The sequence below is a fragment of the Schistocerca cancellata genome, chromosome 3, assembly GCF_023864275.1.
Source record: "Schistocerca cancellata isolate TAMUIC-IGC-003103 chromosome 3, iqSchCanc2.1, whole genome shotgun sequence".
Classification (NCBI taxonomy): domain Eukaryota; kingdom Metazoa; phylum Arthropoda; class Insecta; order Orthoptera; family Acrididae; genus Schistocerca; species Schistocerca cancellata.
In genome coordinates, this window is record NC_064628.1 from 401,809,132 (window position 1) to 401,834,857 (window position 25,726).

Here is a 25,726-nt window from a genome sequence, read left to right on the forward strand (position 1 = left end):
CCTACAACCAAGGGAACAGTGTGAAGTGTGAAGTTCTGAAGGCATTAGGATTTACAGCTGGGGTGAACACTGTACGAGCACTAAGAAATATTGACAGAGAAAGGATAAGAGGAGCAGAAAGAAGAGAAAGGCATATGAAGTATGATGGAACAACAGGCCAGAAAAGAAGACAGAAGAGGAAGCTTTTGGAGGATGAAGAAGAAGACCCTGATAACCCATCCTATAGTGCAGGAATGTATTGAGAAACTTTGATAGCCATTTCCCGTAAATTAGAATTTTTCGAATATAAGGAACATTTTCTCAAAATCCACTCAAGCTAGAGAGATGAAATTTTTATACAGCACTCCTAGTGGTCAAACTTACATTATAACACAGCCATTTGGCAATATGTTCAGTAGTTTCATTTCAGTTTAATTATAAAGCAATTATTTGTAAAAAAAATTTGGGTCATTGATAAAAAAAAATAATTGGAAGGAAACTAGAAAAGATACTCCAAAATCCCTCTGTCATAACTGCAATACTAAACTACTCTATATGTAAAAAAAAAGTTCAAATTTTTCTATTTGGTAGTTTATTCATAAATGTTCCTCAAACTTAGTGATTTTAACATGGGCAGCATGGGCACCTCCGGCTCCCCTTAACGTAATTTGCGGCTACAACGCACTCGAGCCTTAGCTGTCGGCCGTACCTTCCTCGCAAACCATGCGGTTTGTTTTACGCAAATGGACGCACGTAAAATTCCTGCATCAGCTCTATTTAAACGCACATCTCGTCCCTTGCTTGTGTGCTAGTCATGTTGTCCTATCTGTTGTATCCATAAATAAAAATCTGATTCCATTTACACTTAAAAAGACGAAAAGGAAAGTTGTCCAGCCAGTAAGAACATCAGCTTACAAAAGTTCACAAAATCGAGCAAACTTACTCCCGAGACGGAGTGCAGTTACACGAGGGGCGTTCAGAAAGAATTTTTCTTTTTCTCGGCCAATTTCAGTTGAAGAAATGCGGAATTTGCTGTGGGACGTCGTAGAATATTCCCGCTTCAGCCTCTGTAGTTTGATGAAGTTCCGATTGGTTGGTTGGTTGGTTGGTTGGTTGGTTGGTTTTGAGGAAGGAGACCAGACAGCGAGGTCATCGGTCTCATCGGATTAGGGAAGGACGGGGAAGGAAATCGGCCGTGCCCTTTTAAAGGAACCATCCCGGCATTTGCCTGGAGTGATTTAGGGAAATCACGGAAAACCTAAATCAGGACGGCCGGACGCGGGATTGAACCGTCGTCCTCCCGAATGCGAGTCCAGTGTCTAACCACTGCGCCACCTCCGATTGGTGGTTGCGCTATACGTAGCCTACAAAATGGCGTCTGCAACGGAGGTGCGTTCCAAGCAGGGACAAGTCACTGAGTTTCTTTTGGCGTTAAAGTAGAGGACCGCTTATATTCGTAGGCACTTGCATAATGTCTACGCAGACCTTGGCAGTGAACAAAAGCATAGAGAATAGTTGGGCAAGACGTCTGTCGTCATCCCAACAAGGTCGTGGAAGCCTCTCTCACCTCCCGCGTGCTAGCCTGTTGCAATGTTCGAATTGAAGAAACGATTTCAGAGTTCGCATCTTCCTATTTCTATTTGGTGCAATGAAGGATGCACTCAGCAGGAAGCAGTACGAGGATGATGGGGAGATTATTGGTGCTGCAAGATGTTGCTCCGACGTCGCCTAGTAGAGTGGTAACATGCGGGCCTGCAGGCCATACTGGCTAAGGTGGCGTAAGGTCGTCGCACGAACGGAGATTATTTTGAAAAATAGTCCTTTGTAGCCAAAAGAGTGAGGAGTAACGTGGTGTATTGGAATCCTTAATAAAACCAACCTGTTTTCAGAAATAAATCTTGCATTAATTATTGAACATCCCTTGTATTTACCCAATAACAAATATTACTGAAAATACTTCTATTAAAGTAGAAAGAAAGTCCCACAAGCATTTAGAAAACGCAAAAGCAAATAACGGAAATTTCGATACAGCAAGACGTGACTTGTACAAACAATTTCAAAAATAAAACAATTAAATCAAAAAATGTTACAAATTGAAAAAAGGCAAACATAAAAAGAAAACACAAACAGAACACAACATTAAAAGATAAATACAATTAAAAGAGTGGATGCATTGATCAGCTGGAACATTATGACTAGCGACATACTATCGACATAAACCCGTCCAGTGGATAGCAGCATCACCTGGCGAGGAATGACTGCTAGTCAGACACGAGCACGGTGCATGTGCAGAAGTGAGCATGCTGTCTGTGTGTAGAATGGGGAAGGCGCGCGAGATGACAATTGGCATTGAAGCGAATATACACTCATACTCACAAATTAAGGATAATTGCAGAATGTGGTGCCACACAACGTGGCACTACACAAAACTGGCGCTAATACACTACTGGCCATTAAAATTGCTACACCACGAAGATGACGCGCTGCTGACGCCAAATTTAACCTACAGGAAGAAGATGCTGTGATGTGCAAATGATCAGCTTTTCAGAGCATTCACACAAGGTAGGCGCCGGTGGCGACACCTACAACGTGCTGACATGAGGAAAGTTTCCAACCGATTTCTCATACACAGTTGACTGGCTTTGCCTGGTGAAACGTTGTTATGATGCCTCGTGTAAGGAGGAGAAATACGTACCATCACGTTTCCGACTTTGATAAAGGTCAGATTGTAGCCTATCGCGATTGTGGTTTATCGTATCGTGACATTGCTGCTCGCGTTGGTCGAGATCCAATGACTGTTGGCAGAATGTGGAATCGGTGGGTTCAGGAGGGTAATACGGAACGCCGTGCTGGATCCCAACGGCCTCGTATCGCTAGCAGTCGAGATGACAGGCATCTTATCCGCATGGCTGTAACGGATCGTGCAGCCACGTCTCGATCCCTGAGTCAACAGATAGGGACGTTTGCAAGACAACAACCATCTGCACGAACAGTTCGACGACGTTTGCAGCAGCATGGACTATCAGCTCTGAGACTGTGGCTGCGGTTACCCTTGACGCTGCATCACCGACAGGAGCGCCTGCGATGGTGTACTCAACGACGAAGCTGGGTGCACGAATGACAAAACGTAATTTTTTTGGATGAATCCAGGTTGTGTTTATAGTATCATGATGGTCGCATCCGTATTTGGCGACATCGCGGTGAACGCACATTGGAAGCGTATATTCGTCATCGCCATACTGGCGTATCACCCGGCGTGATGGTATGGGGTGCCATCGGTTACACGTCTCGGTCACCTCTTGTTCGCATTGACGGCACTTCGAACAGTGGACGTTACATTTCAGATGTGTTACGACCCATGGCTCTACCCTTCATTCGATCCCTGCGGAACCCTACATTTCAGCAGGATAATGCACGACCGCATGTTGCAGGTCCTGTACGGGCCTTTCTGGATAGAGAAAATGTTCGACTGCTGGCCTGGCCAGCACATTCTCCAGATCTCTTACCAATTGAAAACGTCTGGCCAACGGTGGCCTAGAAACTGGCTCGTCACTATACGCCAGTCACTACTCTTGATGAACTGTGATATCGTGTAGAAACTGCATGGGCAGCTGTACCTGTACACGCCATCCAAGCTCTGTTTGACTCAATGCCCAGGCGTATCAAGGCAGTTCTTACGGCCAGAGGTGGTTGTTCTGGGTACTGATTTCTCAGGATCTATGCACCCAAATTGCGTGAAAATGTAATCACATGTCAGTTCTAGTATAATATATTTGTCCAATGAATACCCGTTTATCATCTGCATTTCTTCTTGGTGTAGCAATATTAATGGCCAGTAGTATAGCATAGGCACATAGGGATCACGGTATTGGTGATTAGTTGACAAAACCATCCCGAAACACATGTGCTACAAAACGCCAGTGTTTCCTGCGTATGTACCTCGACATCAATATGGAATATGATCACCATGCACTTGTACACAGACCGCAGAACGGGTTGGCATACTCTGGATCAGGTGGTCGAGCAGCTGCTGGGGTATAGCCTCCCATTCTTGCACCAGTGCCTGTCAGAGCTCCTGAAGTATCGTAGGGGTTTGAAGACGTGCGGCGATAAGTCGACCGAGAGCATCGCAGACGTGCTCGATGGGGTTTAGGTTTGGAGAACAGGCAGGCCACTCCATTCGCCTGATATCTTCTGTTTCAGGGTACTCCTCCACGATGGCAGCTCGGTAGGGCCGTGAGTTATCATCCATCAGGAGGAAGGTGGGACCCACTGCACCTCTGAAAAGACGGACATACTAGTGCAAAATAGCGTCCCGGTACACCTGTCCTGTTGCAGTTTCTCTGGCAAAGACATGCAGGGGTGTACGTGCACCAGTCATAATCCCACCTCACACCATCAAATCACTACCTCCCTACAGGTCCCTTTCACTGACATTAACGGGTTGGTATCTGGTTCCTGGTTCACGCCAGATGAAAACCCAGCGAGAATCACTGTTCAGACTATACCTGGACTCGTCCATGAATATAACCTGGGATCACTATTCCAATGACCATGTACTGTGTTCTTGACACCAGACTTTACGGGCTCTCCTGTGACCATGGTCAGTGGAATGCACCTTGTAGACTTCCGGGCGAATAAAGCATGTCTGTTCAGTTGTCTGTAGACTGTGTGTCTGGAGACAACTGTTCCACTGGCTACGGTAAGTTCCCGAGCAAGGCTACCTGCAGTACTCCGTGGCCGTCTGCGGACACTGATGGTGAGATATCGGTCTTCTTGTGGTGGTGTACACTGTGGGCGTCCCATACTGTACCGCCTGGACGCGTTTCCTGTCTGCTGGAATCATTGCCATAATCTTGAGACCACACTTTGTGGCACACGGAGGGCGCGTTCTACGACCTGCTGTGTTTGACCAGCCTCCGGTCGTCCTAGTATTCAACCCCTCATAACGTCATTAATATGTGTTATTTGAGCCATTTTCAACACACAGTCACCATTAGCACGTGTGAAAACGTCTGCACACTTACTCGCTGCACCGTCCTCTGACATGCACCAACACACCTCTGCGTATGTGGACTGCTGCCAGCGCCACCGTGCGACGACCGCAGGTCAAATGCACCACATGGTCATACCCCGGGGTGATTTAAACCCGCAAACCGCCCACCAGAGCGTTGTTTCACCTTGTATCAGCATTATCCTTAATTTATGAGCATGAGTGTATATCGGACGCACGTACAGCAGTGTAGACATGTGTCTAGCTTATTTCTGACAAATGCATCTGTGGAATACCAGTTCATCATACATGACTGAACTTACTACTAACAATGCCATACGTTTTGCTATTCTTCATATGTCAAAGTGAAAAACAAAATAGTGGGGAAACTGATTGCAGAAAAAAATATCGTTTGCGACAAATATGGATGCACTGTAGTATGATCTATCAAAAACGATAGAACTTTTATTTGAAGTTTTTTATATATCTTACCGTTTCAACGGTTTTCATTGAGAAATATTAAACTGAATGTTTTTCAAGGGGAAGTTCGCCCCCCTTAATGGCCGTTATGGGCACCTTATAATCTCTTCAAAATAATGTTCAAAGCCGATCAAAATCGAATTGTATCCTTGGGGTAGGTTTACTTGTTAGTAACTCAGCGCGTTTATCTACTTGGTGTACGACATTGTATTCTACGCTACGATCACCAGAAGGCTCACCACAGTTTTGTGAATTTGTGCTTGTGTCCCTTCCGTTGGGGAATACGGATATTTTCAGGAATGTGTTGTGAAGTTTTAGTAGCCTAACATCAGAACAGTCCCTTCACTGATTTTTCTTTCTTTCTTTTTTTCTTTCTTTCTTTCTATGTTCTGCGTCTCCAACCCTTCCTCGCTTCAGCGTTTGAGGTTCTTCGTTGTTACTTCTTCCTCCCTGTGTGCCGCTGAAGGCCGACCCACGCGTCTGACACGTAACAGGTGACTGGGTAACGCGTAATTCCCAGCCCCGGGTAGACAGGTAAGGTTCATACGTACCCTTGGTACAGGCCAGGCCCAGGGAGGGGCGATTGCCTGAGCTGTTACCTTCCTAAATTGCCTATTGGTCACTCTGTCAGGAATTCAGGAGGTGTGATCTGTGGTGTGAACAATCACGTAAGGCCGGTGAGGCCCCTCCCCCCAGTTGGAAGGAGCGTGCCATCGGAGACACTGGCAGTCACGGGAAATTTTCTCGCAGGGAACCTATCGCTATATCAGTCTACTTCAACACTAAACGGAATTCTACAGATTCTAAAACTCCCCCGGCTGCACCTTGGTTCCTCATGGTATCAAGTGCTGAACAACGTCAGCCCTTTGCTACGATTAATCCGTTTATTAATCAGGAAGGTGTTGGTGCAATTGCAGGCCTGCGAACTCCTGCTCTCATTTATGTAATGGCACGTGGTTTTTGGACGTCAGTTGTGATTTTCAAACCCAACAACTGCTTGCAGCTTTGCTCCTCCACGGCTGTACTGTTCGTGTCGAGGGCCATCGAACGCTGAATTCTTTTGCGTGGTGGTATTTACACTAGACCGCTCAATGATCTGACCAAGGGAGATAACCAAACTTATCTCTCTGATGAGGGCGTTAGTCCATTGCGTAATGAAAAAGATTGATGCAACCTTAGTGCCTACACGCACTCTCTTTCTCACGTTTGGTAGAATAGTGCTTCTATCAAAGATCAAAGCAGGCTATGAAGTCACCACGATCCGACCGTACATTCCAAACCCAATGTGCAGCTACCAGTGTCAACGTTACAACCACACTCGAGTGCCCTGTCGATACACAGCCAAATGTGTTATTTGTGGTAGAGATGCTCAAGAGGGCGATTGCCCGTCACCTTCTCCCTGCTGTATCAATCGCAATGGCTATCACGCAGCCTCATCGTGAGAATGCCCGTGTACCTCGATGAGCAGTCCGTCCAGGAGGTGTGGGTGAATGAAGAAGTGTCTTACGTTGTCGCTCACAAGTTGTTGGTTAGTCGAAAGCCCTGCGTTTTACCATCTGGCACTTAAAATACCATTCTTGCTACACCTCGCTCCACAAAGGACACGACCACGCAGACTTGCGACCTCCAATTCAGCACCACAGTTGTAAAAGCGTCCAGTGTTACAGTAACATTCCCATCTCCTCTTCCAGCTGTGCAACAAGGCACCAGATCTTCGCCTCCGGCGGTGAAATCTCCTGCTACACAACCGGCAGGCCAGAAAGGACAGAAGGAATGCTCTCGCAAAGACTTTTTACTTCCCTCCAACCAACAAACATCTAAGTCATCATCTACCAACTGCAGAGGCCGTAAGAAATCAAACGAAGGCAAACTGTCGTCTCCTTCACAGATTCGGAGATCATCTTCAACGGTGTCGCCTCGCGATATCCTCACCCGACTGACCTCCGTTTCGCCGTGCGTACGGCCAACCGTTTTTCTGCCCTGGAATCCGCAGGCCGACCCAGTGAGAATGCCGACGCCCCAGCGCCCTGTAGATGTGAGTCTTCGAAGGGTGGCATTCGGCAACCACCAGGTGACAACGCTTCAGTTTTCCCTCCTCCCCTTTCCCCTTCATGACTCTCCTCCAGTGGAACGTTCGCAGTATTAGATCCAACAAGGAGTAATTACAGCTGCTTTTGGAATTGCAGGATCGACTTGTTTTCTGCCTTCATGAAACGAAATTTCGACCGTTTTGATCTCTCGCATTTGTTTCCGGTCCACTTCGACCTTCCCCCCGAGGACGGCATTCCATCATATGAAGGAGTCGTGCTGGTCATCCGGGATAACGTTCACAGTCAAACCATCTCATTGTACACAAAGCTGCAAGCAGTTACAGTCCGCATTTCCCTTCCTCCCTTCACATTTCTCATTGTAACGTTTACATCCCTCAGTCATTCGCTGTCATCAGGGCCGACTTCCTCCAGCTTATTGGTCAACTCCCTCATCCCTTTTTGCTACTGATGACTTTAATGCACACCATCTCCTCCTTTGGGGAGAACCTGTCGGAGAGGTGCCCCCTTGGCTCACCTTCTCAATGAACTCAACCCGATCTGCCTTAACACTTAACACTGTAGCATCCACGTTCCTTTCAGACTCCACCCACACTTATTCCCATTTGGACCTCCCGTTCTGCACTGTCTAGCTTACCCGTCGTCTCGAGTGGTCCATTCTCTATGACACGTACTCCAGCAACAATTTCCTGTGTGCTTCCCGTTTTCTGACTCTTAACCCACCTACATGTAAACCCAATTGGCAACGTTCTAAGGCCGACTAGAGGCTTTACTCCTCCCTGGCGACCTTCGACGAACAACAACAAAAAATGGTTGAAATGGCTCTAAGCACTATGGGACTGAACATCTAGGTTATCAGTCCCCTAGACTTAGAACTATATAAACCTAAGTAACCTAAGGACATCACACACATCCATGCCCGATGCAGGATCCGAACCTGCGACCGTAGCAGCAGCCCGGTTCCGGACTGAAGCGCCTAGAACCACTCGGCCACAGCGGCCGGCGACGACGAACAACATTTCCCCAGTTGTGATGACCAGGTAGAATATCTTACTAACGTTATCCTTACCGCTGCAGAATGTTCCATTCCTCGCACTTTATCTTCTCGCGCCGTGTCCCTGTCCCTTGGTGGAGTGAGCCGCACCACGACTCAGTTTACGCACGGAGACGTGCTCTCCGCGTTTTTAACCATCATCCAACGATTCCTAACTGTATTTGTTATAAAAGTTGCGTGAGCAATGTCCTCGCATTCTTCGGGATAGCAAAAACGCTAGTTGAATTTTTTTTACATTTTCACTACCTCATCCGTTGTGTGGGCCAATCTCAGACGGCTCCCTGGAACCAAGGTTCATTCCCCATTTCCAACCTGACGGTAGCAGATGATGTCATTATGGACCCCATTGCTGTCTCCAACACCTTCGGCCGCTACTTTTGAGGAGATTTAGAGCTCCCCCACTATCATCCTGCCCTCCTCCTCCGAAAACGAGTGGAGGAGGCTCGGATGATACCCTTCTCTTCTCAGAATCGTGAATGCTACAATGCCGCCTTTACTATGAGGTAGCTGGATCATGATCTCACTTCATCCCGATCTTCCGCCACAAGGCCGGACGATGTCCACATTCAGACGTTGCAGCACCGTTCTCCTGCAGGCAAACACTTTCTCCTTCAAACGTACAATCGCATCTGGGCAGAAGGCACGTTCCCAAACGCTGGCGTGAAGCAAATGTCATACGCATACTTAAGCCTAGTAATGACAAACAACTTACTTCTAGCTACCGTTTCTCCCACCAGCTGTTTTTGCAAGATCATGGAACGTATGATTTATGCCCGGCTGCCATGGTAACTCGAGTCTCGCAATTTAGTAACCGCTGTACTATGTGGATTTCAAGCGCGCCTTTCTTCAGTTGACTATTCGTCACTTTGTCGACCCACTTATGATTTGGAGGAAACCTACGACACCTGCTGGAGGACTGGTATCCTCCGAGGCTGCCTGCCCCGTTTTCTTCAGGAATTTTTTAAAAGACCGAGTTTTCAAGGTACGAGTGGGTTCTGCCTTGTCGGACACCTTTATCCAGGAAAACGGTTTGCCTCAGGGTTCCGTCCTGAGCGTCGTCCTATTTGCTATCGCCCTTAGCCCTATAACGGCCTGTCTCCCACTGGGCATCGCCGGCTCCCTTTTCGTCAACGACTTTGCGGTCTGTTACAGTTCTCCATGGACTTGTCCCCTGAGTGGCGTCTTCAACGATGTCTCGATCGTCTTTACTCGTGGAGCATCGACAATGCCTTTCGCTTTTCCACTGACAAAGCCGTTTCTATTGTGACGGCGCAATGGTTTTCTTCCACGGTCTTTACATCCTGGACCTGTTGCTCTTCCGTTCGCTAAAACTACGAAATTCCTGGGGCTCATGCTTGATGATAGAAAACTTTCTATGTCCTTTCAGTGTCTTACTAGGCCGCAAGTTGTACCTGGTCCCTCCTAGGTCCTACGTGTCCTAAGCGGTATTTCCTGGAGAGCGGATCGGACCACCCTCCTACGTTTATACCGCTCCCTTGTCCGTTCGAAACAACTACGGATTAACTAACTTTGATTCCATCAGCAATTATTGTGCACAGCGACCGTAGGTTGTAAGGAAGGAGAGGCACATAGCAGTCAGTGACAGTCCCATTTGTTTTTATCAGCTTGTAGATCCAGAATTCGGCTATAAATCCTTCTGTCTATACATCTGTAAGAACATAGGGTGACGTGAACTGCCGCGAGTCTGTTGAATTGCAAGGAAAATGCAATGAAGATGGCTATTTATAGCCGAAATCTTGATTTGCAAGCATAATAGAAACTAAGGGAATTGCAACTCACTGCTATATGCCTCTCCTTCCTTAGGGTGTTTCAAATGGCTCTGAGCACTGTGAGACTTAACATCTGAGGTCATCAGTCCCCTAGAACTTAGAACTACTTAAAATTAACTAACCTAAGGACATCACACACATCCATGCCCGAGGCAGGATTAGAACCTGAGACCGTAGCGGTCGCGCGGTTCCAGACTGAAGCGCCTAGAACCGCTCGGCCACACCGCCCGGCTAAGGGTTTTTCCTACGTGCATCCGAACGTCCGTCCATCTTAAGTCATCTAAATACAATCCACCATCGTGGAATCTGCCACTGGTGCCTTTTACACTAGCCCAGTTGAGAGTCTGTGCAGTAGGTGCCGAACTGTCGCCGTCATACAACTGTCGCTGTCATACCAACGTGGTGTTCTCCTTATCGGATATGCATTCTATTTGTCTGCTAAGCCCGGCCATCCATCCTATGCCTCCTCCTTCTATGACTCCTTTGACCGCCAGTATGGGGCGCGTCCCTCTTCTACACTCCTGGAAATTGAAATAAGAACATCGTGAATTCATTGTCCCAGGAAGGGGAAACTTTATTGACACATTCCTGGGGTCAGATACATCACATGATCACACTGACAGAACCACAGGCACATAGACACAGGCAACAGAGCATGCACAATATCGGCACTAGTACAGTGTATATCAACCTTTCGCAGCAATGCAGGCTGCTATTCTCCCATGGAGACGATCGTAGAGATGCTGGATGTAGTCCTGTGGAACGGCTTGCCATGCCATTTCCACCTGGCGCCTCAGTTGGACCAGCGTTCGTGCTGGACGTGCAGACCGCGTGAAACGACGCTTCATCCAGTCCCAAACATGCTCAATGGGGGACAGATCCGGAGATCTTGCTGGCCAGGGTAGTTGACTTACACCTTCTAGAGCACGTTGGGTGGCACGGGATACATGCGGACGTGCATTGTCCTGTTGGAACAGCAAGTTCCCTTGCCGGTCTAGGAATGGTAGAACGATGGGTTCGATGACGGTTTGGATGTACCGTGCACTATTCAGTGCCCCTCGACGATCACCAGTGGTGTACGGCCAGTGTAGGAGATCGCTCCCCACACCATGATGCCGGGTGTTGGCCCTGTGTGCCTCGGTCGTATGCAGTCCTGATTGTGGCGCTCACCTGCACGGCGCCAAACACGCATACGACCATCATTGGCACCAAGGCAGAAGCGACTCTCATCGCTGAAGACGACACGTCTCCATTCGTCCCTCCATTCACGCCTGTCGCGACACCACTGGAGGCGGGCTGCACGATGTTGGGGCGTGAGCGGAAGACGGCCTAACGGTGTGCGGGACCGTAGCCCAGCTTCATGGAGACGGTTGCGAATGGTCCTCGCCGATACCCCAGGAGCAACAGTGTCCCTAATTTGCTGGGAAGTGGCGGTGCGGTCCCCTACGGCACTGCGTAGGATCCTACGGTCTTGGCGTGCATCCGTGCGTCGCTGCGGTCCGGTCCCAGGTCGACGGGCACGTGCACCTTCCGCCGACCACTGGCGACAACATCGATGTACTGTGGAGACCTCACGCCCCACGTGTTGAGCAATTCGGCGGTACGTCCACCCGGCCTCCCGCATGCCCACTATACGCCCTCGCTCAAAGTCCGTCAACTGCACATACGGTTCACGTCCACGCTGTCGCGGCATGCTACCAGTGTTAAAGACTGCGAAGGAAGCTCCGTAAGCCACGGCAAACTGGCTGACACTGACGGCGGCGGTGCACAAATGCTGCGCAGCTAGCGCCATTCGACGGCCAACACCGCGGTTCCTGGTGTGTCCGCTGTGCCGTGCGTGTGATCATTGCTTGTACAGCCCTCTCGCAGTGTCCGGAGCAAGTATGGTGGGTCTGACACACCAGTGTCAATGTGTTCTTTTTTCCATTTCCAGGAGTGTATGTTATCTCCTGGAGTTCGCTTTCGGCTATTGCTCCGGTGGCTTAACTTCACGCTGCCTGCCACTTTCCCGATGAGTGCGAACCCTTCACTGCCTTGGCTTCGTGCGGCGGCCCGTGTTCACCTTGGACGTCATTCGCTTCCTGAGGAAACTACTCCAGATCCGATCTGTCGCTGTAAGTTTCTCGACCTTCGCACGGAACTTAACGATAGTACCTTTGTGTGCACTGACCGTTCTCGGATTGACCATGGACGACGATTTTCTGTATCGGCTTCCGGAACGCTGTTCAGTATTTAGAGCAGAGCTCCTCGCCCTGTACCAGGCCACGCAGTACAGCCGGCGACACCGGCTTTTCAATTGTGTCATCTGCTCCCTTTCTCTGTGTGCTGTACGAAGTCCATCCTTAGTGCAACGGGTCCAAGAAAGTTTCCACTTTCTCACTCTTGAAGGGAGCCACCTGCTCACATCGGTCTGACGGGAAGCGAAATTACTGCCAAGGCTGCAGTCCTCCTACCTCGGCAAGCTATTTCTTCCATTCCTTCCGATGCTCTCCGTGTTGCCGTCTGTCAGCAGACGGTGTCACTTTGGCATCACCACTGGTCTTCCCTTCGTGGGGAATAGCTCTGGGGAATTAAACCTCTCCCAATGGCTTGGCCAATCTTCTCTCGGACCTCTCTCCGCAAAGGGATCATTTTACCTAGGTTGCGTTTTGGGCACTGTTGTTTTAGCTACCGCCATTTGATAAGTGGTGATCCCCCACCAGTTTGTGGACTTTGTCATCAACCATTGACAGTTCGCCATTTCCTGACTGAATGCCCATTTTTTAATCACTTACTTTCTAATGTATGTTTGCCGTCTGCTTGATCGGCCGTTTTAGCGAACGACGCGTGGGCTGTCGACCGCATTTTCATTTTATCCGTCATAGCAGTAAGCCGAAGGACATTTAATTTTTAGTTCGGTACCTCCGTTGTCTCTACGGCTTATTTTGTGGACCTCTCTCCAAGGAGAAGTCCTTGTTCTTAGCTTTCTTTCCTTCCATCGATTGAGCTTGACGTGTAATCGCTTTTAACTCCATTTTTGTATTAGTATTGTAAGGTTCTGTCATGGGCGCGTATGAGCTTAGTTGTTTTTGCTCCCTGAAACAAAAAAAGAAACAAACAAACCGGAGGGCTTCAATCGCCTGTGTATGTCGGTGACTGATAATTGATTATAACAAGTAAAACCAAGTACGAAGCTTCAGTGTGCCATTGCTTAAAAATGGCGTACTTTCATAACACGCAAGTTGTAATACAGAATAGAAGTGTTGATATTTACAACAGTTACAGTAAATCGTACCAGTAACTACGCGCTTTCGAAATACCTTCAAAGTGCTGGTGCTTAGAAACTGAATATGTTCTTAGGACATAATTTGTAATACAAAACCCATCAAACACAGGCTTCGACTGAAAATGACGAAATCCAGTATGGCGCCTCCCAAGTTCTACCAGTGACGCAGAACTTATTTTGTGTTTCATGCGAAGCAATGCCTCCGCAACGTGAAATAACAGGATGATGATGATGATGATGATGAGGTCCCATACTCCGAGGAGCGTAGGGGACGATGCGGGAGACCCACACCGTTGTACTAGGGAAGGTCCTAGTGGAGGTGGATTGCCATTGCCTTCCTCCGACCGTAATGGGGATGAATGATGATGATGAAGACGACACAACACCACCCATTCATCACGAGGCAGGAAAAATCCCTGACCCCGTCGGGAATCGAACCCGGAAGTGCGCCACAAAACTAGTACAGCTCCGCATAAACATTAGGAAACTCACCCCGTGTGATGACTGCTTAAGCGGTAGCGGCCACTTTGAGGAAGCAGAAGCGAAACAAAGAATTGCATTGCCTGGAGGACGGACAGCAATTACCCAAATCGGACGCATTTAGTGTAGTATATTTGTACAATTTTTTTAGTTGAACATAATACCGCCTTCAGTGGCGGCCGGTGATCATGTGTTCATGTGCTACAGCACACCGTAAGTATTGCACTAAAATTATGCCATTTCTCTTCCGATTCGAGCCTTAAATCGCACTAAAATTACGCCAGTTCTCTTACAATGTGTGATGGTATGCAAATAAAGCAGACTGTAACGTGTTTGGTAGCGCTCTCTCCACCATAACTGGAAACCAGTGTCGAGTGCTGAAATGGTATTACCCTTTTTTTCCCCTTCAACCTCTTCATCTCAGAATAGAACTTGCAACAAACATCCTCAGTTATTTGTTGGTCCTGGTAGTACCATGGAAGTCATTCCCTGATGTAACAGATGTCTTGTCATCCTGTCCCTTCTTCTTGTCAGCGTTTGCCACATATTCCTTTTCTCTCCGATTCCTTACATTATCAGTCCACCCCCAACGTTCGTCTGTAGCACCACATCTCACATGCTTCGATTCTCTTCTGTTCCAGTTTCCCCACAATGTTTGATACTAGTAGACTTCTCTTGGCCAGGAATGCCCTTTTTACCAGTGCTAGTCTGATTTTGATGTCCTTTCTGCGCCCATCATGGGTTATCTTGCTGCCTTGGTAGCAGAATTGCTTAATTTCATTTATTTTGTGACCATCAATCCTGATATTAAGTTTTCCGCTGTTCTATTTTCTACTACTTCTTATTACTTTCGTCTTCCTTCGATTTACTCTGAAGCCATATTCTGAACTCATTAGACCATTCTTTCCATTCAGCAGATCCTATAATTCTTCTTCACTTTCATTGAGGCTAGCAATGTCAGCAGCAAATCTTATCATTGGTGTCATTTCACCTTAAATTTTAATTCCACTCTTGAACCTTTCTTTTATTTCCGTCATTGCTTCTTTCATGTATAGATTGAACAGTCTTACGCCTTTTGTAATGTGTGCCCTTTATTTTTGGTCGTCCACTCTTGTCATTCCTTCTCGGCTCTTGTACATGCTGCATGTTACCCACTTCTCTCCATAGCTTTCCCCTATTTTCTTCAGAATTTCGAACAACTTGCATCATTTTACATTGTCGAACGCTTTCCCCAGGTCGACAAATCCTATGAAACTGTCTTGATTTTTTTTCTGTAGTCTTGCTTCCATCATCAACTGCAACGTCAGAATTGCGCCTCTGGTGGCTCTACCTTTCCTAAAGTCAAACTGATCGTCATCTAACACATCCTCAGTTTTATTTTCTATTCTTCTGTATATTATTCTTGTAAGCAACCTCGATGATGCATTAGCTGGTAAGCTGATTGTGCGATAATTGTCGCATTTGTCGGCTCTTGAAATCTTCGTAATTGTGAGATCTTTTAAATTCTGATTCTAATACTGGATCCTTTATCTCGTCTATACCGACTCCTGTTTCTTTTATGACGTCACCAGACAAGTCGTCTCCCTCATAGAGGCCTTCGGTTTATTCTTTCCACGTATCCGCTGTCTCCTCTTCACTTAACAGTGGAATTCCTATTGCACTCTTTAATGTTACCGCCCTGCTTCTAATTTCACAGAAAGTTGTTTTGACTCTCCTATACGCTGATCCAGTCCTTCCGACACTCAATTAATTTTCGATTTCTTCACATTTTTCGTGCAGCCACTTCGCCTTATCTTCCCTGCCCTTCCTATTTATTTTATTCCGAAGTGGCTTGTATTTCTGTATTCCTGAATTTCCTTGAACATTTTTGTACTTCCTTCTTTCATCGATCAAGTGAAATGATTCAAATGGCTCTGAGCACTATGGGACTTAACATCTATGGTCATCAGTCCCCTAGAACTTAGAACTACTTAAACCTAACTAACCTAAGGACATCACACAACACCCAGATCAAGTGAAGTATTCCTTCTGTTACCCACGGCTTCTTTGCGGTTATCTTCTTTGTCCCGGTGTTTCTCTTTCACACTTCAATGATTGGCCTTTTTAGAGATGTCCATTCCTCTTCAACTGAACTACCCACTGAGCCTTTCCTTATCGCAGTATCTAAAGCCTCAGATAACTTTATAGGTATTCTTCATTCCTCAGTACTTCCGTATCCTACTTCTTTGCGCAGAGATTCTTCCTGACTAGTTTCTTAAACTTATCACTACTACATTGTCATCTAAGTCTATATCTGCTCCTGCGTACGTCCGCCAATCCAGTATCTGATTTCGGAGTCTCTGTCTGACTGTGATGTAACCTAGCTGAAATCTTCCCATATCTCCCGTCCTTTTCCAGGTATACCTCTTTTCATTCTTGAACAGAGTAATCGCTATTACTAGCTGAAATTTATTGCAGAACTCAATTCATCTTTCTCCTCTCTCATTCCTAGTACGAAGCCCACATTCTCCCATAACCCTTTCTTCTACTCCTTACCCTACAACGGCAGTCTAGTCCCACATGACTTTCAGATTTTCATCTCTTTTTACGCACTAAATTAGCTATTCAGTATCCTTGTATTCTTTCTCTACCTCTTTATCTTCTGCTTGTTACGTCGGCATGGCTACTTGAACTATCGTCGTCGGTGTTGATTTGCTGTTGGTTCTGATGAGAACAACCGTATCACTCAACGGTTCACAATAACACACTCTCTGCGCTACCATCCTACTCATAACGAATCCTGCTCCCGTTACACCATTTTCTGCCTGCTGCTGTTGATATTACCCTGTATTCATCTGATCGCAGATCCTTCCTTGTCTTCCTTCCATATCAATTCACTGACCTCCACTATAACTAGATTGAGCCTTAGCATTTCACCTTTCAGATTTTCTACCTTCCTTACCACGTTGGAACTTCCGACATTCCACGCCCCGACTCGTAGAACGTTATTCTTTCGTTGGTTATTCAATCTTTTTCTCATATCACCTCCCTCTTGGCAGTCCCCTCCCAGAGATCCGAATGGGGGCCTATTTCGGAATCTTTTGCCAATGGAAAGATCATGACACTCCTCAGTTTCAGGCCCCATGTCCTGTGGATATACATCACGTGTCTTTAATGCAGTGGTTTCCATTGCCTTCTGCATCCACATGTCGTTGATTAACGTTGATTCTTCCATCTTTAGGGGAAGTATCCCACCCCAAGGGCAACAAGGGTGCCGTGAACCTCTACCTCCGCCCTCTGTGCCGGCCGGAGTGGCCGAGCGGTTAAAGGCGCTACAGTCTGGAACCGCACGTCCGCTACGGTCGCAGGTTCGAATCCTGCCTCGGGCATGGATGTGTGTGATGTCCTTAGGTTAGTTAGGTTTAAGTAGTTCTAAGTTCTAGGGGACTTATGACCACAGCAGTTGAGTCCCATAGTGCTCACAGCCGTTTTTTCCGCCCTCTTTGACAATGCTGTTCGCTGAAAAATGGATGACATATTATGCTGGAAGTCTTCGGTCGCCACTGCTGACGATTTTAATTTACGGTGGCGGGGTTCGAACCCGGGACCGAGGATGTTTTGATGTCTAATCAAAGACGCTACTCCTAGATCACGAGTGCTTCTTAAGCATATGGACTGATAAGTCGTCGGCTCGGGTTGTAGTCGTGCTGCTGTTAACATTTGTCTTTTAATTTTATTTCATTCTTCTCGGTGGTGAGCTATTTACAAAATTTAACCCTATGTCTACTACAGACATGCTATCTACAGTCCGTGTTGAGAGCAGCTTTTTGATCACTGTTCTGCTCGCCAAATGTTGCTATCTGCCCCGAGAGATGGTAATCCAGCCGCTATGAAATACTTATCTCCCGATTCCTAGAAAACTGTTAGTGAAAGAATTTTATTTTTGCACACCTTACAGTCTGATATCTTTGCTCGATAAAGCAATGAATTTCTTTTCGTTATTCTTCAGAGTTACTGCACTGCATCAGATTAAGTAAAGTACTGCACAAAATTTTAATGAGTTTTCGGAAGTGAAAACGCATTGCGTATTGTTGATTTTAGCCCAAACATTGCTGTGTATGAAATGTAGACAAATGTCGAAATTTTATTTAAAACCGAGAGCAGGACGATACCTTATTTCGTTCTCTTGATATTGGTTATTGTATCTGTCAGGCGGTGGCGCGTGACGTGCCCATTTCTGTCCGTCTACATCGGGAATAATGTCGTAACAATAGTCATATTTTATAAACGGTTCAAGGTATCGAAACGAGGTGTTTTGCGATTGATAGCACGCAAAGAGGCACGTATATTTTATCATAAATACTCGAAACTCCTTATTCTCCCAGATACGGAAGTCACTCTGTGAGAGGGTTGGCGGTAGCGGAAGCATAAGCACGCCAATAACACTTAAGATTGGTTATGTAATAGTATAATGGTAAGAGGTTTAGGGACCTGATTTTAAATTGTAAGACATTTCCTGGGGCAGATGTGAATTCTGACCACAATTTGTTGTTTATGGACTGTAGACTAAAACTGAAGAAATTGCAAAAAGGTGGGAATTTAAGGATATGGGACCTGGATAAACTGAAAGAAACCGAGGGGGTTGAGAATTTCATCGGGAGCATTATGGAACGATTGACAGGAACGGGGAAAAGGAATACAGTAAAAGAAGAATGGGGACCCTTGAGAGATGAAATAGTGAAGGCAGCAGCGGATCAAGTAGGTAAAAAGACGAGGGCTTGTAGAAATCCTTGGGTAACAGAAGAGATATTGAATTTAGTCGATGGAAGGAGAAAATATAAAAATGCAATAAATGAAGCAGGCAAAAAGGAATACAAACGTCTAAAAAATGAGACAGGAAGTGCAAAATGGTTAAGCGGGAATGACTAGAGGAAAAATGTAAGGATCTAGAAGCATGTGTCACTAGGGGTTAGATGGATACTGCCTACAGGAAAATTAAAGAGACCTTTGGAGAAAAGAGAACCACTTGTATGAATATCAAGAGCTCAGACGGATAACCAGACCAAAGCAAAGAAGGGAAAGCAGAAAAGTGGAAGGAGTACCTAAGGGTCTGTACTAGGGAGATTTACATGAGGGCAATGTTATGGAAATGGAAGAAAACATAGAGAAAAATGAGAAGGGATATATGATACTGCATGAAGAATTTGACAAAGCGTTCAAAGATTTAAGTCGAAACAAGGCCCCGGGAGTAGAAGACATTCCAGTAGAGCTACTGATAGCCTTGGGAGAGCCAGCCATGAAAAAACTCTCCCATCTGGTGAGCAATATGTGTGAGAAGTGAAATACCCCCGGTCTCCAAGAAGAAGAAATAATCCCATTTCCAAAGAAAGCAGGCGCTAACAGGTGAGAAAATTACGAACTATAGTTCTATTAATTTAATAAGTTACGGTAGCAAAATACTATCACGTATTCCTTATAGAAGAAAGGGAAAACTGGTAGAAACCGACCTCGGGAAAGATCAGTTTGGATTCCGTAGAAATGTAGGAACACTAGAGGCAATACTGACCCTACGATTTATCTTAGAAGCTAGGTTAAGGAAAGGAAAACCCACGTTTCTAGCGTTTGTAGACTTAAAGAAAACTTTTGACAGTGTTCGCTGGAATTTGAAATTTTGAAGGTAGCAGGAGTAAAATACAGGGAGCAAAGGTTACTAACGGCTTGTACAGAAACCAGATGACAGTTAAGAGTCGCCCGGCTTGAAAGGGAAGCAATGGTTGGGAAGGCAGAGTTGTAGCCAGTCCCCGGTGTTATTCAGTTTTTACATTGAGCAAGCAGTAAAGGAGAAAGAATTAAAGTTCAGGGAGAAGAAATAAAAATTTGAGGTTTGCCGATGACATTGCAATTCTGTCATAGACAGCAAAGGACTTCGAAGAGCAATTGAACGGAATAGACAATTTCTTGAAAGGAGGATAAAAGGTGCTCATCAAGAATAGCAAAAGGAGGATAATGGAATGTAGTCGAATTGAAACAGGTAATGCTGAGGGAAGTAGGTTAGAAAATGAGGCCATTAAAGTAGTAGATGAGTTTTGCTATTTGGGCAGCAAAATAACTGATGATGCTAAAGCAGAGCGGATAGAAAATGTAGAATCGCAATGGCAAGAAAAGCATTTCTGTGGACGAGAAATCTGTTAGCATCGAATATAGATTTAAGTGTCAGGAAGTCTTTTTCTGAGGGTATTTGTGTGGAGTGTAGCCATATATGGAAATGAAACTTGGACGATAAACGGTTTAGACAAGAAGAGAATAGAAGCTTTTGAAATGTGTTGCTACAGAAGAATGCTGAAGATTAGATGGGTAGATCACGTAACTAATGAGTAGGTACTGAATAGAATTGGGGAGAAGAAGAATTTGTGGCAGAACGTGACTAGAAGGGATCGGTTGGTAGAACATGTTCTAAGGCATAAAGGGATCACCAATTTAATATTGGAGGGCAGCGTGGAGGGTAAAAGTCGTAGAGGAAGACCAAGAGTTGAATACATTAAGTGGATTCAGAAGGATGTAGGTTACAGTAGGTACTTCGAGATGAAGAAGCTTGCACAGGATCGGGTAGCATGGACTGAAGACCACAACAACAACACTCTAATAAACGTTCGCACTGACAGAGGCTACATATTTTGTAAGATATGTGGTACATAAATATATATGTGCTATATAAAGGGAAAAACTTATTAGGAAAAAAATCTGGAAAAATTCTTTATTGATTTACCAAAAATTTTTTCGCGCTGCGCTAATAATCATTCAGACGGGTATAGGCTATATATTTTTATAAACGAAAATGTACGGGTTTCCTATAACGACCGATTGCGAGAAAGAAAATGCTGTGTTGGGAAAATGTGTGGTTTCGTTTTCTGTCGTGTGGTTTCGTGTTATGTCTCGTATTCAGTTTTATCAAGGCTAGCAGGCCAGATTAACGCTATGCAAAGTACTGTCATTGAAGCTAGTATCCTCACACGTCCAGCAGGAGGAGAGATCTTCCGTACCCTGTATAACGATGATCCAAAATGATTTACCTATTCATGGTAAATGACTCAATTCCCATCAAGGTTTCTTTGGCAGTAAAAACAAACAAGGCTCAAGGTCAGAGATAGAGAGATGGACGGAGAGAGGTGAACGAGGAGGAGATGGACAAAGGAGAGGGGAGGAGTAGGTGGACAGGGAGGGGGGAGGGAGGAAATTACGACATAATCCAGTTCCAGTGCACGTTTAGCTACTGCAAAGTATTGCCGGGATCGCTAGTACTCGTTGAATGAGCACGATGAGACTAGTAGTGTGGTGCAAACGCCAAGTATCTGGCGGAGCATAATTAAGTAGTCCTATCGAAAAAAAAGTCAGAAGACCTAATAAACATGAATGGCGGTTTCAGTTCAAGTAACGCTTGCAGCCCGGCACTAAATTTATTAAAAACTAGCTGGCCATCACATTCACCATAGCTGGAAGAGCTGAGAGAATTTGTTTCACGGATTACGAAAGAGCATCCAAAGGTTTAGTGGGCGTCTGGAGTCGAAGTCGGCTATAAACAGCGGCGCAACAGCGACACCAGTTGACAGTCAGGCAGCGAGTGCACGTGGCAGCAAAACTCGCAGCACCTGATGAGGGCTGCTGGATCGGCCGTCGAAATATTGTGCAGAAAATGAAAACAACAACTCGGTAAAACACCGATAAGCTCTCTGTTAATAGTCAACTGCCTTCAGTTACCGACATGTTACAAAACCGCCACCTGTAGTTCCTATTACATAATGCGTCAGTATTGCCACAGACACCACCACCAACACCACCTCCAACACCACTACCACCAAAACAACTACACGTTAAAAATTCAAAATGTTAACCATACATTGATCGCTAAGTCATAGAACCTTGTGGTCGTCCTTTTCTGTTTCACGCTGTAGACGTCAACGTTGTTGTTCTTAGCCGTTCCTCTCGTAGAACAGAGGGTTCCCGACGGCCAAGTCCCGCAGCAGGTGAGTTCGCACAGTCGCCGTTGTTTGGCACAGTGCCCACAATTACGGATGCACGCCTGGCAGCACAGTCGGAGTGAGGCTCCAAAACGCACACAGCGTCGTTCGATTGGAGTTCACCGGTCGTGTACGTTGTTAGTATGAGTCTTTGCTTATTTTTTCTCTGTACCACTTTGAATCTTAGCGTCTACTCTTAATTTTAAGTACAAATCCTTTCGTCACAGTTTTCTATCATGAAAAATATTCGCGACAGCTCTGACCGGATGCGAGAGGATTTTAGGGAAATATCGTCATTAGTTGTCCAATCGTAAATTATTTTATGTCCCTAGTGCGTTGGCTGTCGACGTGACGTTCACTTTCCATTTTTTGTGAGCGCTCTTTATAAATTTTCCATCCGTGTTTGGATTTATCGAGCACAAAACGACATTTGTATTTGGCTTACTCTTGTGTCAGTGTAATTTTCTTTGGAGATCATATTGAATTATTATAGGAATTCGATACACTGATCAGCCATAACAATATGAATACCGATCTACTATCGACATAAACCCGTCCAGGCGACAGCAGCGTCACCTTGCCAGTCAAACACACGCACGGTGTATGTGGTATCAGTGAGTGTGCTGTCAGTGTGTAGAATGGGGAAGGCGCGCGACCTGTGTGAGTTTAACCGAGGGCAGATTGTGACGGCGCGGAGGCTCGGCACGAACATTTCGGACACTACGCCGTCTTGTTGGGTTTTCCAGGGGTGCTGCGGTATCTTCAACACGTGACGAAACCAAGGTGGAACCACGTCCAGACCTCGTGGGGTTGGGCGGCCACCCCTCTTTACATACGTCGGGCGTCGTAGGCCGGACAGACTGTTAAAACAGGACGGGAGGACAACTGTGGCGGAACAGACATCAGACTTTAATGCTGGGCAGAGTAGACGTAACACACAGTGCGCACCGAACACTCCTAACGATGGGCCTCCGCAGCCGACGATCCGTGCAACTGTCAATTTTAACACTACGAAATCGGCAACTACGACTGAAATGGGCACGTGACCATCGGCACTGGGCGTTGACGCAGCGGCAGAGCGTTGCATGGTATGATGAATCCCCATACCTATGCCGTCGTGTTCGTGGGGAACAGCTCCTTGATACCTGCACTGTGAGACGGAGACAAGCTGTCAGCGGTTCCATTATGCTCTGGGGAACGTTCACGTGGGCATCCCTGGGTCTAGTGGAGCTTTTGGGAACACCATGATGGGTAAGGAGTGTCGTACACTGATTGCAGAGCGCGACATCCCTTCATTACAATCATGTTTCCGGACGGCAGTGGCATTTTTCAACATGATAATGCGCCATGTCTCAAGCCCAGGAGTGTGATCGTGTGGTTTGAGGAACGCAGTGTCGAGTACCAGTTGATGTGCAGGCTCCCTAACTCGCCACATCTGAATCTCGTCGAACACACCTGGGATGTGATTGAACATGTCGTCAGAGCTCATCCCCCCCCCCCCCCCCCTGGGAATATGTTGGAATTAGATGACTTGTGTGTACAGATGTGGTGCTTACTCCCTCCAGTGGCCTTCCAAGGCGTCATTGTTTCCATCCCTCGACTCCTCGCCGCCTTTTGATCAGCGTACATGAGACACACGAAATTTTAACCCTTTCAGCCCTTCTTGTCAACATTAAGTTTTACCGTGTCTCCGCTGCAACTGAAGTACTTTTTCCCAGTGGAAACCTGAAGTACACGTTGGTGTATGTTCAGCATTTTCATAGTGCGCAAGTGCTGCCAACTACTGGGCATCACTATGAAAATATCAGCAAGTCAGTGTGGTAGTGCGCAGCAGCTCGTGACCGCCAGAGTACACGTATGTGGTTGGTTCGCTATATTCCACTGTGTAATTGAATATTGTTATTATTTTTTTGCGTGGCAATTATTGAATGGTCATTTTACTATTTATTACAACGGAGAATATTTCTTAATTAGTTATTTTAATCATAGAAACTGTACAGAGTATGTTTTGAAAACTGGTACATATTTTTGTATAAATCTTGCATCCAAAATAGTTAAAAAATCACCCAAGAGCATTACCATATAAATAAAAGTCATCCCTCCTCTAGAAAAAATTCAGTTGTGTAAGCGTTATTTAACTACTCGCAAGTATTCGTGACTTTTCTCACATGAGAGTCGAGTCGAGTAAAGGCCGCTCTTTCGTTCGACATTAATCCGATTAATTTATTCTCACAACGAATGAGTATAAAAGCAGCTGTCTGGTGGAACTCATTCCGAAATTTTTGAACACGACATATTGCTTTGCAAAGTTGCAACGACACCGGATTAAGTAATCGTGCGTCCTTAATGAGCTCGATAGCGAAGGTGAAGCTGCGCATTAAAACCAGCACCCGCGGAAGAGTTGGTTCTCAGATATCAGGATCTGACCCGGGTCGCGTGGTCTCCAGCGATGTGTCTTGCGCGGCGCGACCTTGACCTAAACCCGGGTGCGTGCGGACCGGAGCTGGTGCTGGAGGTGGCGTGAAAATCGCCCACTTCCCGCGGCTCGCCTGTCATTTGTCGACAGCCGTCGTCTGCGCTCGGCGTTGTCCGCCGCCCTTCGGGCGCCGCTCGACCGAGTTCACGGATTGTCCGCCGGGGGGCGGGCGCGGCGCAGCTGCGGCGTTTGACAGGTAGTCGCGCCGCGCGTCCCTAGCGTACGTCACGCCGGAAAGGAACGTAACGTAACGTAACGTAACGCTCCGGGAGAAGGAAAGGTTTTGTCGCCAGAACTAGCTCGTTGCCAGTCGCCTGCCAGGGCGCGACTATCCGCTGGCTCGTCATCAGCCCCCCGTCTGCGCTACGGCGAGCCCATCGGAACCAGGTATCTGCTGCGGTTCTTCCACACCGTATGTTACACCCATTTTTACGTTACGAGGTGGCGTACTTTTAGGGATCGTCAAGGCGCGTTTTTGGGAAGGGCGCGGCACGGCACGGCCATGTTGTGACGGAGAAGGCGCGCTCCTTCCTGTAACGCGCTGCGCCGGCAGCCTTGTAACGCCGCCACACGCAGTCTGCGTCCGTTCCTCTCGCTGCGTTGCGCTGCGCTCCACAACCGTTTGAGTCCCTTTACGTTCTAGTCGAATTGCTGGAATACTTACCGCACACCACCTTCTGGTAATTTGGCTTGCCGAAAGCGCCCCACTAACGTTCGATTAGACGGTGGGCGTTATTTCTCGATCTTACAGTTTTCTTCTTGGCAGATTTACAACTAAAGCGTTTTCTAAGGGGTATATTCTGTTCGATCTATCCTTAATCACCATTACTGTAATTTTCACGATTTGGTTGATATTAGGAGATAAGGTTTTGTGTAAATGATTGTAATTTTCAACCTCTGTATGAAATTTTAAAGTTTATCGTTTCTCACACGATTTGCATTACAGTATCACAACGAATATTCGAGAACTGAATTCTCTGCATAGGAAATTTACGAAACTAAATATTTCCTCCCCTGATTCTTTACTCCCTGCCAAAGCCAAAAAGGCTCGACTCCTTCAGCTCTGTCATCTATTTTATCTTAACATCTTGTTTCAGTTCTCTTACTGTGACAAATGAAAAGTGTATTCTCTGATATGTGTAAGACACGCAGAGTTTTTGTTGAAAC

At 46.4% G+C, this 25,726-nt stretch overlaps 1 protein-coding gene across 1 annotated transcript in view; it reads left to right on the forward strand.

The window, feature by feature from the left end:
* Positions 1-24,843: 24,843 nt before the first annotated feature.
* Positions 24,844-25,726, forward strand: part of LOC126175147 (histone deacetylase 5) — a 326,032-nt gene continuing 325,149 nt past the window's right edge. The window contains exon 1 of the mRNA XM_049921708.1: positions 24,844-24,946. The gene's annotated coding sequence lies outside the window, so the exon portion shown is untranslated. The remainder of the gene's footprint in view (positions 24,947-25,726) is intronic.